The sequence below is a fragment of the Phocoena sinus genome, chromosome 17 (assembly GCF_008692025.1).
Source record: "Phocoena sinus isolate mPhoSin1 chromosome 17, mPhoSin1.pri, whole genome shotgun sequence".
In the NCBI taxonomy this organism is placed as follows: Eukaryota; Metazoa; Chordata; class Mammalia; order Artiodactyla; family Phocoenidae; genus Phocoena; species Phocoena sinus.
Window position 1 is genome coordinate 72,886,414 of NC_045779.1, and position 12,210 is coordinate 72,898,623.

At 45.3% G+C, this 12,210-nt stretch overlaps 1 protein-coding gene across 2 annotated transcripts in view; it reads left to right on the forward strand.

The window, feature by feature from the left end:
• The window catches only part of KHDRBS3 (KH RNA binding domain containing, signal transduction associated 3), a 171,779-nt gene that overhangs the window by 5,418 nt on the left and 154,151 nt on the right, over positions 1-12,210 (forward strand). The window lies entirely within an intron of this gene.

The following is a 12,210-nucleotide window of genomic DNA, read 5'->3' on the forward strand; positions in this document are numbered from 1 at the left end:
CCACTTACCTCCCCCACCAAATGGGTTAGAGTGCCTATTTTCTGGTCCCGAAGCAGCCACTGCCTAAGTCTCTGATGGGGTCATAGTCATCACACTGTACTGATTGGATCTCTTTGTCTTCCCTGGGAGAGTGTGGGGTGCTTGGGAGGCAGGGCTTGGTCTTACACGTCTTTGTGTCTTCAGCACCTCATATAATTCTTGGTACGTATCCCTGGCAAACTCTAGTCTTCGTTTCAGTGTTGTGTTTTAATTCTCATAACGGTAGAAGTGTTAGAAAGTATATTTGGAGTTTGGCAGTCATTAAAGGCTTGACTCTTTACTACTTCAGAGCCCCTGAGTTGGGGGTAGGAGGAGGTCACCAGCAGCTCTGCAGACAGAAATGAAGGGAAGTTCTAAGTGAAATGCAGCGTTAAACAAGCAGAAGAACATCCCAGGGCTCCGTGCAGGTGGTGGAACAGTAGGGGTCCTTCTCAGAAGGTAATGAGAAGATGTTATCAGATCTGCTTTGAGTCAGATGCGTATTTACTTTTATTCTTTCTTGAGGAACTGGTTAGCCAGTGCACTGTAACACAATTAGCTCTCCCTCCCTAAACTCCTAATGAGATTTCTTATGGCAGGATTGAACCAGAAATTTGGAGGCCCTGGTCACTTGCCGAATAAGCCTTCTTACCTGAAGGAGTTAATCTTCAATCTCAGATGCCAGATAGACACCCAAAGCCCAAGGAGCAATTGGGGTCACAGATGCAACGCCAGCAGCAACTTGGACGTCACAAGACCCTTTGCTTGTTGTCATGGCTCCCCCTGAGTGGAGATAGAATGGTTTTCATGTTTCATCAGAAAATACAAGTAGCGTGTTCCTTAGCTTTGGAATATGATTATAATAAAAGCTGCCAAATCAAGGGCCTCTGTGACAAGTGCTTCCTGTGCATTGTCTCTGATCCCCACAAGATCTTGCAAGGTAGGTGGTTTTATCCCCTGCCCACTTCCTTTATTTTTTCCAGTGAGGCATCTGAGGCTCAAAAGGGTAAAGTAACTTGCCCAGTCTGGGTGTGCAGCTTTAAGTAGTCAGGCTGAACTTTTAAATCAAGTCTGCAGTGTTTTGATCGGATACTTTAAGAGGCAGAGGGGTGGAACCCAACATGGTTGTTTGTTTTTAAATAAGGGTTTCATTGTAGTAGAAGCCAGTTCGGAATTTCCATTTGTGATGATGAATTTTTAAAAGAGGTTCCTGAAAATGTGTTTTACCAAAAAAGGCAAGCTCCTTTTTTTTCTGTGTTCTCCGGCAGTACTTTTCAGTGTTCAGTAAGCATTCAAGGTAAGGATTTTTAATTATGTATATTTCAGTAGTCAAGGAGGGAATGGAAAACTTCCTGTATGGAAAATTAATCAAGCGTCTCTTGATAAAGTTCAGTCTCTCTTGAGGGAATCTCTCAGAGACACAGGGCTCTTTGTATTGGTATTTTAATACTCTATCACAGACACAATTGGTATGATATCAGGGATTTATAGTCAGTTTATGGTATGTTTAAAAATTCTCCATCTTCTAAAAATAGGTCCATGAAAGGAAAAAAGAAGTGCTGGAACATACAAGAAGATATTCCTGCAGATAATGGTTTTGGCCTTCTGAAGGGGAGTGGTGTTTGAATATACTTGATTGCAATTGTTAATAATCATAGTTACTGTTAATCAAGAACCTTTTCTGGATTAGATGCTTTATGTACATTATTTCATTTAATTCTTCTAACAGATGTCTTAAAAGAGTAAATCACTTTACCTTATTTTATAGGCGAGAAAACTGAGGGCAGGAAGGTTAAATAATTTGCCTAAGGTCAGACAGCTAACAAGTGGTAAGCCGGGATTCAGATCACCTCCAGGGCGCTGTACCGCATAGCTTACCTGCGAGCTCCAGGCAGAGGTGGGAGCTTTCGTCGTGGCTGGGTTTTCATGTTGACCCCCCGGGAAGATCTCTGTCACGCAGCTCTTAAAATGCACTGCCTGGCGTCGGACTGGTCATCTGTGAGCAGAGCCGACTGCACAGAGGGGCAGACAGTGGTGCGACCACGTGGGGTACGAGCTGTGTGACCATGGGCAGCGCGGAATGTCTGGTGGATGCGTTCCCGGAAGAGCTTCTAAAAGGGCCGCAGGATTATGGGAGGCGACAACTTTCTAGTCTGTGACCCTGTGCCAGTTACTTAACTTCTCGGAGCCTCAGCTTCTCATTTGTAAAGTTGGAGACCTTATACCTGCCTTGTGGGGTGGTTGTGTTAGGCGTGAGGTAAGTACAGTGTCTGACATGCAATGAGTGCTAGACAGACATTACCTGCTCATTTCAGAGAATTGCCTGAGACAGGTGTGTGCGTACTGGTGGCACTTTGCAGAGTAAAGTATATAATGAGAACTTAATACATAAATTATCCAGTTTCATTCCTCAGGTTAATTTTATGTTTTAGAATGATTTTAGTTTTCCAATCCTGCAGATACTGAAGGGGAAACTCATTCTTTAGGAAGCCTCTTTCATTAGTATCATGTACAAAATTAGCAGCAGCTCTGACTGATTTTTATTATGCTATTCACGACGCAGCACCTGAAGCTTCCATTAACAAATGAGGCTTCCATAAACAGATGTATGACTGCACATCTTAAAACATGTCTGGGCACTCAGCAGCCTCTCTCCACAAGCACAAGGTATCTTGCTCTGAATTGGTAAGCTTTATATTTCCATAATTTTTCACATTTCCATAATTTTTCACCCATCAGCCCCTGCTGCTATTTTAAGGACTTTAAAAGGTGTTCCTGGCCTATTATTGATGTTCTTCCTTGGTACGATAAAGAGCATGAGTGTGTGAGAGCACCCTTTTTGATCTGTGTGTTTGATATGAATCTTACACTTGGGGTCACTGTTGGTTCAAGCTCCTATGGAGAAATTGTAACGGAGAGGAGGAGGGAGAAGGGACAGTTTGCATCCTCATCATTTTTCCTTACTCTCCCCACTCTACTTCAGTTACTTATGCCACTTGTGCCCTATTCTTCTTCCACTAGATGGCGCTCCACATAGCCAGGACACCCTCTTCCTCCACACAGGTAGCTTCTCCTGAATCAGTGTTAGTCTTGATCCATCAACAAGCTTGCATTGCTTTTGAAATTCACGTACTGATATTAACCTTTCATATTTCTGACATTTTAAGAGGCATACTCTGTAGCCAGCGCTTGCGAATCATTATGGCCTGTTTCTGTTTTGTGCCTAAGTTGTGCCTGGCACTGCTGCAGGTTCTTTTCCACCCGATAACCTCCTTTAATCCTGGGGCCTCGGGAAGTCGTGCGGTGGTTCTCATTCTACAGCTAAAGAAATGGAGGTGAGGGAGATGCATAGCTTGTTCAAGGTCATGCAGCTAACTTACGTTATAGGGTTTACTTACATTATAAGGTTTACTGTGCCCTAAAGAAAAAATATTTCAGAAGCTTTGAATTGAAATTGTTTTTAAGGAAAGTATTAGGGTCGTCTGATTTATGGCTACCGGCCATTGTAATCTGTTTATTTTGTTGGGGAAAATTATAGTCCTGACAGTTATTTGCATTGGAGTATAAAAGTCAAATTCTTTGATACGTGTAAAGAAGCAAGCAGTAGTAACAAAAGCTTTGTCAGCTGGTGTGGAAATTGCTGCTTCCTCTTGCCTTCCCTTGTCTACTGACTTGAGTGGGCCAAGGGACTTGATCAGTACCAGGAACAAAACCATGGGGAAATTTGGACAAAGCCATGATTCTACTTTTAGTAATTTTAGCAGAGCTGAATACTGGATTGAGTCCATAGGAATTCAGAAATTTATACTGAGGTTTCCTTCACTCCATTCATTTATTTAATATTTGTTGAGTATCTGCACTGCTATATTGAACTGTTTGTTCTGGGCCAGTTACTTCTCGGAGCCTGTGTTCCCCTCTCTGCACGTGTCATTAGGGTGAAATGACAGTGATTATGTATTTGTTTAATTTTACTAAAATTTTAAAAATTAGAATATATTTTTACATCCAATATATGTTATTTTTTCTATCTGAATTTCATACATCAACTCTTGGTCACCTACCAGTGCAGTGGACTATCTGCCAGTAATTTTTTGAGGGCTGGCTTTCTCCTGCCACCTTTTGCCACCCTTGTCCCTTGCTCTCTGGTTGGGTGTGCTCAGCGAACACAAATGCTTAGAAAAATCCCTCTCACCTTTTGTTTGCTTCCTACGTGCAAGCCACAGCTAACTAAAGACTCAGGCGAGAGTGGCTAAGGACATAATTTTAAATCAGACAGACCTGAGTTCACATCTGAGCACTGCCACTTCTCCTTCTCTGGGCTGTGACTTTGGATACATGGACCCCTCTCAGCCTCAGTTTCTGTGCTGGAGAAATGGCGATAAAAAATTAATAAATCCCCTTTGCAGTTTTTTGAGGTTTAAGTGAGATACATGTTAAGAGCTGTTTAGTGTCGTGCCTGACGTTTAGTAAGTACAGGGCGAGTAGCTGCTGTTCCCGCCATCATCCTCCTCGTCCTCATTTTTTATCAAGGAATTTGTAATCCAACGGGGGAGATAAACATGGGGGGAACAATTTTAAGAGTGTGTTAAGCGCTGTGATAAAAGAAGGCCGCCTCTCTCACTCAGGACCAAGATAGGCTTTATGGAGGAGGCTTTTTCAGAGAGGACTAGCTGGATGCAGACATCGTTGCGAAGGCCGGGCGAAGGACTTGGGCAGGGATGGATAAACTGTCTGACTCCTCCAGGTTATTCATTTCCGTCTCCCATGTTTCCGTAACTTCTTCATATTCCTACGTGCCATGGCATGTTGTAGGTATTGATCTGTCTTCTCCTTTCCTCTCCCCCTCCCGTTTTTTTTTTTTTCCTGGCATTAAAATTTTTATTTCGAAACAACTTTAAACTTACAGAAGAGTTAAAAGAGTAGTGCTAAGAAGCCCTGTATACTCACTTGTCTGGATTCACCATTGTTTACATTTTCCCACATTGGCTTTGCCATTCTCTCTGTGTCTGTGTATTTTCATGACTCGTTTGAGAGTAAGGTGTGTGTGTTATCTCCCCTTCACCCCTAAATACTTGAGTACCTTGGTGTGTATTTCCTGAGACTAAGGGCTGTCTCTTACATAACTGCAGTTGCAGATAACGCTGATGACAGAAGTTAGTCATCGTTTTCGGTACTTTTATTATCTAACCTGCAGTCCATGTGCTCCTCTTGCTGGTTGTTCCCGTTTTGTCTTTTCTAGCAGCGGTCCCCAACCTTTTTGGTACCAGGGACTGGTTTCGTGAAGACAAGTTTTCCACGGACCTGGGGTGCGGGGGATGGTTTCGGGACGATTCAACCACGTTACATTTACTGTGCACTTTACTTCTATTATTATTACATTGTAATATATAATGAAATAATTACACAGCTCACCATAATGCAGAATGAGTGGGAGCCCTGAGCTTGTTTTCCTGCAACTAGATGGTCCCATTTGGGGGTGATGGGAGACAGTGACACCCGAAGTGTGTTGCTTATGTCCAGTCTACTCTGTAAGATGCAGCTTAACTGTCACTTGCCACTCACTGATAGGAGTCTGCAAGCACTTGATTTATCATGGTCTCTGTGCTGTCAAACGTCTCTGCTAGTGATCATCTGTATTTGCAGCCCCTCGGCTCCACCTCCGATCATCAGGCGTTAGATAGATTCTCATAAGGAGCGAGCAGCCTAGACCCCTCGCATGCGCAGTTCACAGTGGGGTCTCGGCTCCACCTCCGATCATCAGGCGTTAGACAGATTCTCATAAGGAGCGAGCAGCCTAGACCCCTCGCATGCGCAGTTCACAGTGGGGACTCGGCTCCACCTCCGATCATCAGGCGTTAGACAGATTCTCATAAGGAGCGAGCAGCCTAGACCCCTCGCATGCGCAGTTCACAGTGGGGGCTCTCTCCTGTGAGAATCTGATGCTGCTGCTGGTCTGACAGGAGGCGGAGCTCAGGCGATAATGTAAGTGATGGGGAGCGGCTGTAAATACAGATGGAGCTTCACTCGTTCGCCCGCCCGCCCGCCGCTCACCTCCTGCTGTGCAGCCCGGTTCCGAACAGGCCACGGACCGCTCCTGGTCCGTGGCCTGGGGGTTGGGGACCCCTGTTTTATAGGACCCAGTTCAAGACCACACATTGCTTTTAGTTGTCAAGCCTTTTAGCTGCTTAATTTGGAACAGCTCCTCCGCCTTCCGTTGCCTTTTGTGGCATGCACGTTTGAATATTGCACATGCCAGGACTTTGTGGCATATCTCTCAATTTGGGTTGTCTGATGTTTCCTTAAATTTAGATTCGTGTTGTGCACTCTTTAGGCAGGAGTTCCACTGAGGTGATGGTGTGTCCTCCTCAGTACATCGTATCAGGAGGCACACAGGGTCGGTGTCACTTTATCCCGTTATTGAGGACGTGAAGCTTGATCACTGGCGTAGGCGGTGCCAGTTTTCTCCACTGTAAAGTTACCATTTTCCTTTTGTAATTAATTAGTACTTTTGTGGGGAGATGCTTTGAGACTATGTAAATACTCCTTATTAAACTCTCCCTCACAAGTTTTAGTATCCATTAATGTTTCTTATCTGAATTATTACCATGATGGTTGTAAAATTGTAATTTTCTAACTGAGATATTCCATCTACATTTATTGGTTGACATTCTGCTGAAAGGGAACATTTTCATTTTTTTCTTTCCTTCTTTCTTTACCTCTCTCCTTCCCTCCGTCAGCTGTCGGTATACATTCAGGGATTCTTCTTTAATTCAATTGGTTGCTTTACTATCACTATATAAGTTGATGCTTAATTCATTCCAGATTTGGCCATTGGGAGCCCTTTACCCTGACTCCTGGGTCCTATTGACAGGATGGATCCATACATTTTTTGAGTTTTTTCTTTTTTTTTTTTATACTTTCTAACAGCATTTTGTTCCAGGCTCATCTTGTACTTGCTCTGCCCCAGCTCTGGAATTGGCCACTTCTTCCAAGGTTCCCTGGTTTCTTTTAGTGTGGAATGGTGTTTAAAAACCACAATCTGGGCTGTTGGCGTGTCGTGGCTTCTAGGCCTTTCACCAGACAGAGCCAGAAAACGGATATGTTTCTGTAGGTGTGTCACCATTGTCTTCATGTTAAACTCTAAGCCTAGGGCTAGCAAACATTTTCTGTAAAATGCTCAATAGTAAATATTTTGTGGGCTCTCTCTTCTACTCAACCCTGCTGTTGTAGCAGAAAAGCAGCCGTACACAATATGTAAGTGAGCGAGTGTGGTAGTGTTCTGACAACACTGTTTGTAGAAACAGGCAGTGTGCTGGCTCTGGCCCTGGGCTGTAACCTGCTGCCCTTCCCTGCTCTCAGCTACTAGAGAGTAGGGACCGGGCCTTATCTCCACTTACCAGTGCTGTCCACATACCCGCACAAAGCTCTTTGATGAACGCATTCATGACTGTTAGCTCTTTGTATCACAGACTATTTATTTCTCTTACAGATCTTTTGGATGTCGATCTCTCGTGACTTGCCAATTTGTTGAGGTCCTTATTTGCAAGATGAGAGCCTTTAAAACATAATATGCACAACATACAAAGCAGTACTGAGAAAAAATAATTTTGTAGAACTCCTGAGGGTGTTTTTCTTGTCACGGTAAAAAAGTTACCTTTTTCTTGATGAAAGCATGTCAAGGCAGAGCCTTCACACGCAGGCGTTAGCACAGGCCCTGCTCTGCTCTGATGTCACGGTCACCCCTGTAGTCTCAGCTGCAAGGCAGAACTCCAACACCAATCAGGTGGGCGAAAAATCTTGAAATTATACTCCTTTGATTGTCTCAGAGCTGATTTATTTCTTTGCAGTTTTCTTTATGTAATTTATTGCTTGAATTTATTCCAAAAGAGACTTCATTACAGCAGTGACAAATGGGTTTTATGAGAGAGTGAGCCCTTTCTCAGGAAGACTGTGTCGTTAGGCAAGACCACCTGACTGTGGTCAAGGTGGTGTGGACACTGGGAAGGAAACCACACGCATCACAACAGAGAGCAGTGGCGCTGGCATAAAGGTGCGGATTAAATCAGGTTAAGTGTCTCTGATGACTCTAAGTCAATCAGACTTTTAGTTCCGTCAGTTGTAAGCTTGCTGGTGAGCAGTTTTTCTGTTTGTCACCAAACCATCTCATTGTTTATCAGAAGCAGCACAAAGTTTTGCTCCATCCTTTCTCTAGAATCCCAAAAAGTGGTTTTAAAGTTCTGTGTCTCAGAGCAGTTCACGGTCCTGTCTGGTGAGAAAGGGGAAGGCGAGCACGTCTCCTTCCCCCTGGGCTTTTGTCTTCCAGGTCCTGAGGTGCCTCATACGATTTTGATTTGCTTAATGGATTTTACTTTTTGTTGTTGTTTTAAGTGTGAAAAGTGCTGTTGAGGAAGTTGTACCTCAGTGACGGACTCTCAGCCGGAGCCCGGGCTCTGTCCACTCTGTGGCTCGCGGCCCCTCCCTTAGTGCGCTGAGGCCATCAGTGCGGAGCAGCTGCGGAGCCGGGGCTGCACGCCCTGTTGATGTGGCCTGCGGTGGCGAAGGGGGCAAGGGGGCAGAAACATCCAGGTCATGTAGCTTAACACAGTAATTGGTTATTTTCTGTATTGTACTTTCTTCTAGTTTCCTTTTCACCCCCGTTAGGGCTGTGCTCCTTACCTGCTAAATGGGTGCACTCCTCTGGGTAACAGTAAGCTCTCTGGGCTTAGGTTTCTTCATGTATAAAATGAGCACGAGAGCATCTGTGTCTCGCGCCTGGCAGGTTGCAGGTCCTCACAGCCAGTCCGCTCTGCTCCAGGGCCCTTGGCCAGCAGAGTGCTGCACCTTGTGCCTGTCCCCGTGGAGCCCAGCGTGGGCGGCGGGGACACGGCGCGGAGCCGACCCCTGGACAGTGTGTGCATTCCTGGCTGCCGGTCTTTGTGGTACCGGGCCCCACGTTCCTTTCCACAAAGGGTGCACGACAGAAAGTAGTGCTGTCGGCTTTGGGAGTCAGCATCCTGGCAGGAATAGCACAGTCTGCACATCACACTGCAGACTCTCGGAAACCACTGCCCAGCTTCCAGGGAAAAAAAGCCTTACGAGGAGGCCGGTAGGGTGTGTATTTCTCCGCAGCTGTCCCCGCTGGACCCTGGAGGGTGTTCAGTTCTTTTTCATCAAGGATCGAGTTCTTAGGCTGGGCTCGGTGCTGGGACACAGGGCCGGTAATCCTTCATTCCTGCTTAAAGAGTTTTCAGCCCAGTGGGGAAGCAGCCAAATTAGAAGACATTTACGTTGTGAGGCGGGGAGCGCTGTACCAAGACGGTCACGCAGGGCTCTGCGGAAGCCCAGGAGCCCCGCGTCGTCCCCAGGGTGGGGGCGGGGTCCTGACGTGGTGGTGGTGGAGGAGGGGGCCGGGCTGCAGCGTGTGCCAGACGGAGGCCACGCTGCGGAGCACAGGCCTGGCTGCCTGGTGTGTGGTCTCTGTGCCTGTCCGCCTCCCCCTCCTCCCCCTCCGTGTTCATTCCCAGTGCCCAGTACAGCCCCTCGTCTTTGCAGACGTGGTTGTGTTTGTCACACTCTAGATTACAGTGATTTGTTGGGAGTTACTTCTCCCACGAGAGTCCCAGTTCCTTACAGACAGGAGACCTGCCTTCTTAGCTTCAATTCCTTCTCTAGTGCCGAGCGCAGTGCCTGGGAGATGGTTGGTGCCCAGGAGATGTCTGTAGAACGAAGGGTCAGCCGGTCTCAGTTTCTTCTTCTGTGCATTAGGGCAATGAATTCATTATCTCGGGACGCCTTGGTGAAGGGAAACCGAGAAAGGCTGCTCTCCTTTTGCTTGAGTTTCTGGCCGCTGGTTTTCAGGGGAGATCCTCCATTTCTCAGGCAGGTGTGCCAGGCGTGTACATCCTGGCAGTGTGGGACTCAGTCAGACCTGTGGCGAGTCTCCCTGGGCTGCTTAAGAGTTTCTGGATCTGGGCACATGCCTTCACCTCTCTAAACACCAGTGCTTCAGTTTGTTAAAACGGGCATGAAACTACCTACGACCCAGACTTCCTGTGAGGTTTCAGTGACAAACACTGAGACTGTGTGTAACCAGACTCAAGGCTTCTGAGCCAGCAGCATCAGACTGGCTGTGTCTGTTCACACTGCCTTCTCTGTGGTTCTCTCTCTCCTACTTTTCTCATCCATTTGTAAGGTCCTTTGTGATTATATTGGGCTCGCCTGGATAATCCAGGATGATCTCCCCATTTTCAGGTCGGCTGATCAGGAAACTTGGTTTTCTCTGCAACCACTAATTCTCCTTTGCCTGCAACTTAACATTCTCCGGTTCTGGAAGTCAGGATGTGGGCATCTTTGGGGAGCCACTGTTGTGTCAAGCACAGAGGGATTGGGGAGGCAGGAGAAACTGATGTACATCAAGTACCGAGTGTATCTTCAGCCTGGTTTCAGGGATTTTCATATATTAGGACGTTATCTCAAATTATACAGCAGAGGTTTTAGAGATGTTAAAATAACTTGTTCGTGTCGTGTAATTATTAATAATAATGAGGTATTTTGTTGAGTTCTTGCTAAGTGTCATACACTGTGTCAGGAGATTTACAGAACATATTTTTCTCAATTCTCAGTACAGCCTTCTGAGATGAATGACATAAATTCTACTTTATAGGCGAGAAAACAGGCTTTCGTGGAAGTATGATTGGCTCAGTGTCACATGGCAGGCTTGTAACTGAATGCTTTGGACTTTGTCAGTCTGACTCCCAAGTCCATATTCTTTCTGTTAAGTTACCATGGGTTTAGATAAAAGGGCCTTATGGAGCTGCTTTCTCTTGCATCCCACCTCATATTGAAGTTTTTGTCTGGATAACATTCACAGTACCTCTTAGGGTATTTGTCAAAGATTATTTGGTGTCCCATATCACAATGACCAGGTAGTTAATTGACTGACTTGACAACTTCTCTTTCCTTTCCTCCGCTCCAACTTTTTATCCCTTTGTTAGACCATAACAGCCTTTTGTAAGTATTTATTGAGCTCCTCCTCGGTTACCATTCCTCCCATCGATTTTCCATATTGTTTCATACATTATTTTATTTAATCTTTGCAGCAGCCTTCTACAGATAACTATTAATACTCCTATTTTATAGATAATGAAACAGCCTGACAAAGATTAAAACCAAGCTCTGTTTTGACTCAAAAGCCTGTGCTATAAAAAGGTGTATCTCATTTACAGTTTTTTGCTTCAGTCCTACATATTCAACGTGATCACTTGAAATAATTTCATAACATATGAGGAAAATATAGATAGAAAAAACTAAAAATGACTGATGTAGTAGTAATTAAATAGGTAAAGAATGCCCGAAGAGCACAAGTTTATATATCAAAAGTAGGGCTAAAAAGTGCTTGGTTTATATTGACCCTGATGAGCTCAGTGACATGGAATAAACTAGGACTTGATTCAGCAGTGTGTTTCAATTAATGTTTGTGGTAGGCCGAAGAGTGGCCCCCAAATATGTCTATATCCTAAGCTTTAGAACTGGTGAATGCTACCTTATATGGCAAAAGAGACTTTATAGATAGGATTAAGTTAAAGATCTTGAGATGGAGAAAGTATCCCTGATCATATGGGTGGGCCCAGTGTAACCACACTGGTCCTTATAAGAGGAATGTGGAGGAAGAGTCGGAGTCGGACAGAAGACAGTGTGACAGTGGAAACAGATTGGAGTGATGTGGCCACAAGCCAGAGAATGCTAGCAGCCTCTAGAAGATGGGAAGGACAAGGAAAAGGATTCTTCCTTGGAGTCTCTAGAAGAAATGCTGCCTTTATGTGCCCATTTTAGACTTCTGACTTGCAGGACTATAGGGCAGGGGCCCCCAACCCCCAGGCCGCGGACCTGTAACGGTCCGCGGCCTGTTAGGAACTGGGCCACACAGCAGGAGGTGGGCAGCAAGCAAGCAAGCGAGGCTTCATCTGCCGCTCCCCGTCGCTCTCATTATCGCCTGAACCATCCCCCCTTCCCCCCGCCACTGGTCCGTAGAAAAATTGTCTTCCACGAAACTGGTCCCTGGTGCCAAAAAGGTTGGGGACCGCTGCTGTAAGGTAATAATACGTTTATGTTGTTGTTTTAAGCCACTAAGCTTGTAGTAATTTGTTACAGTGGCAATAGGAAACAAATACAATGTCCTTAAATAATTATGAA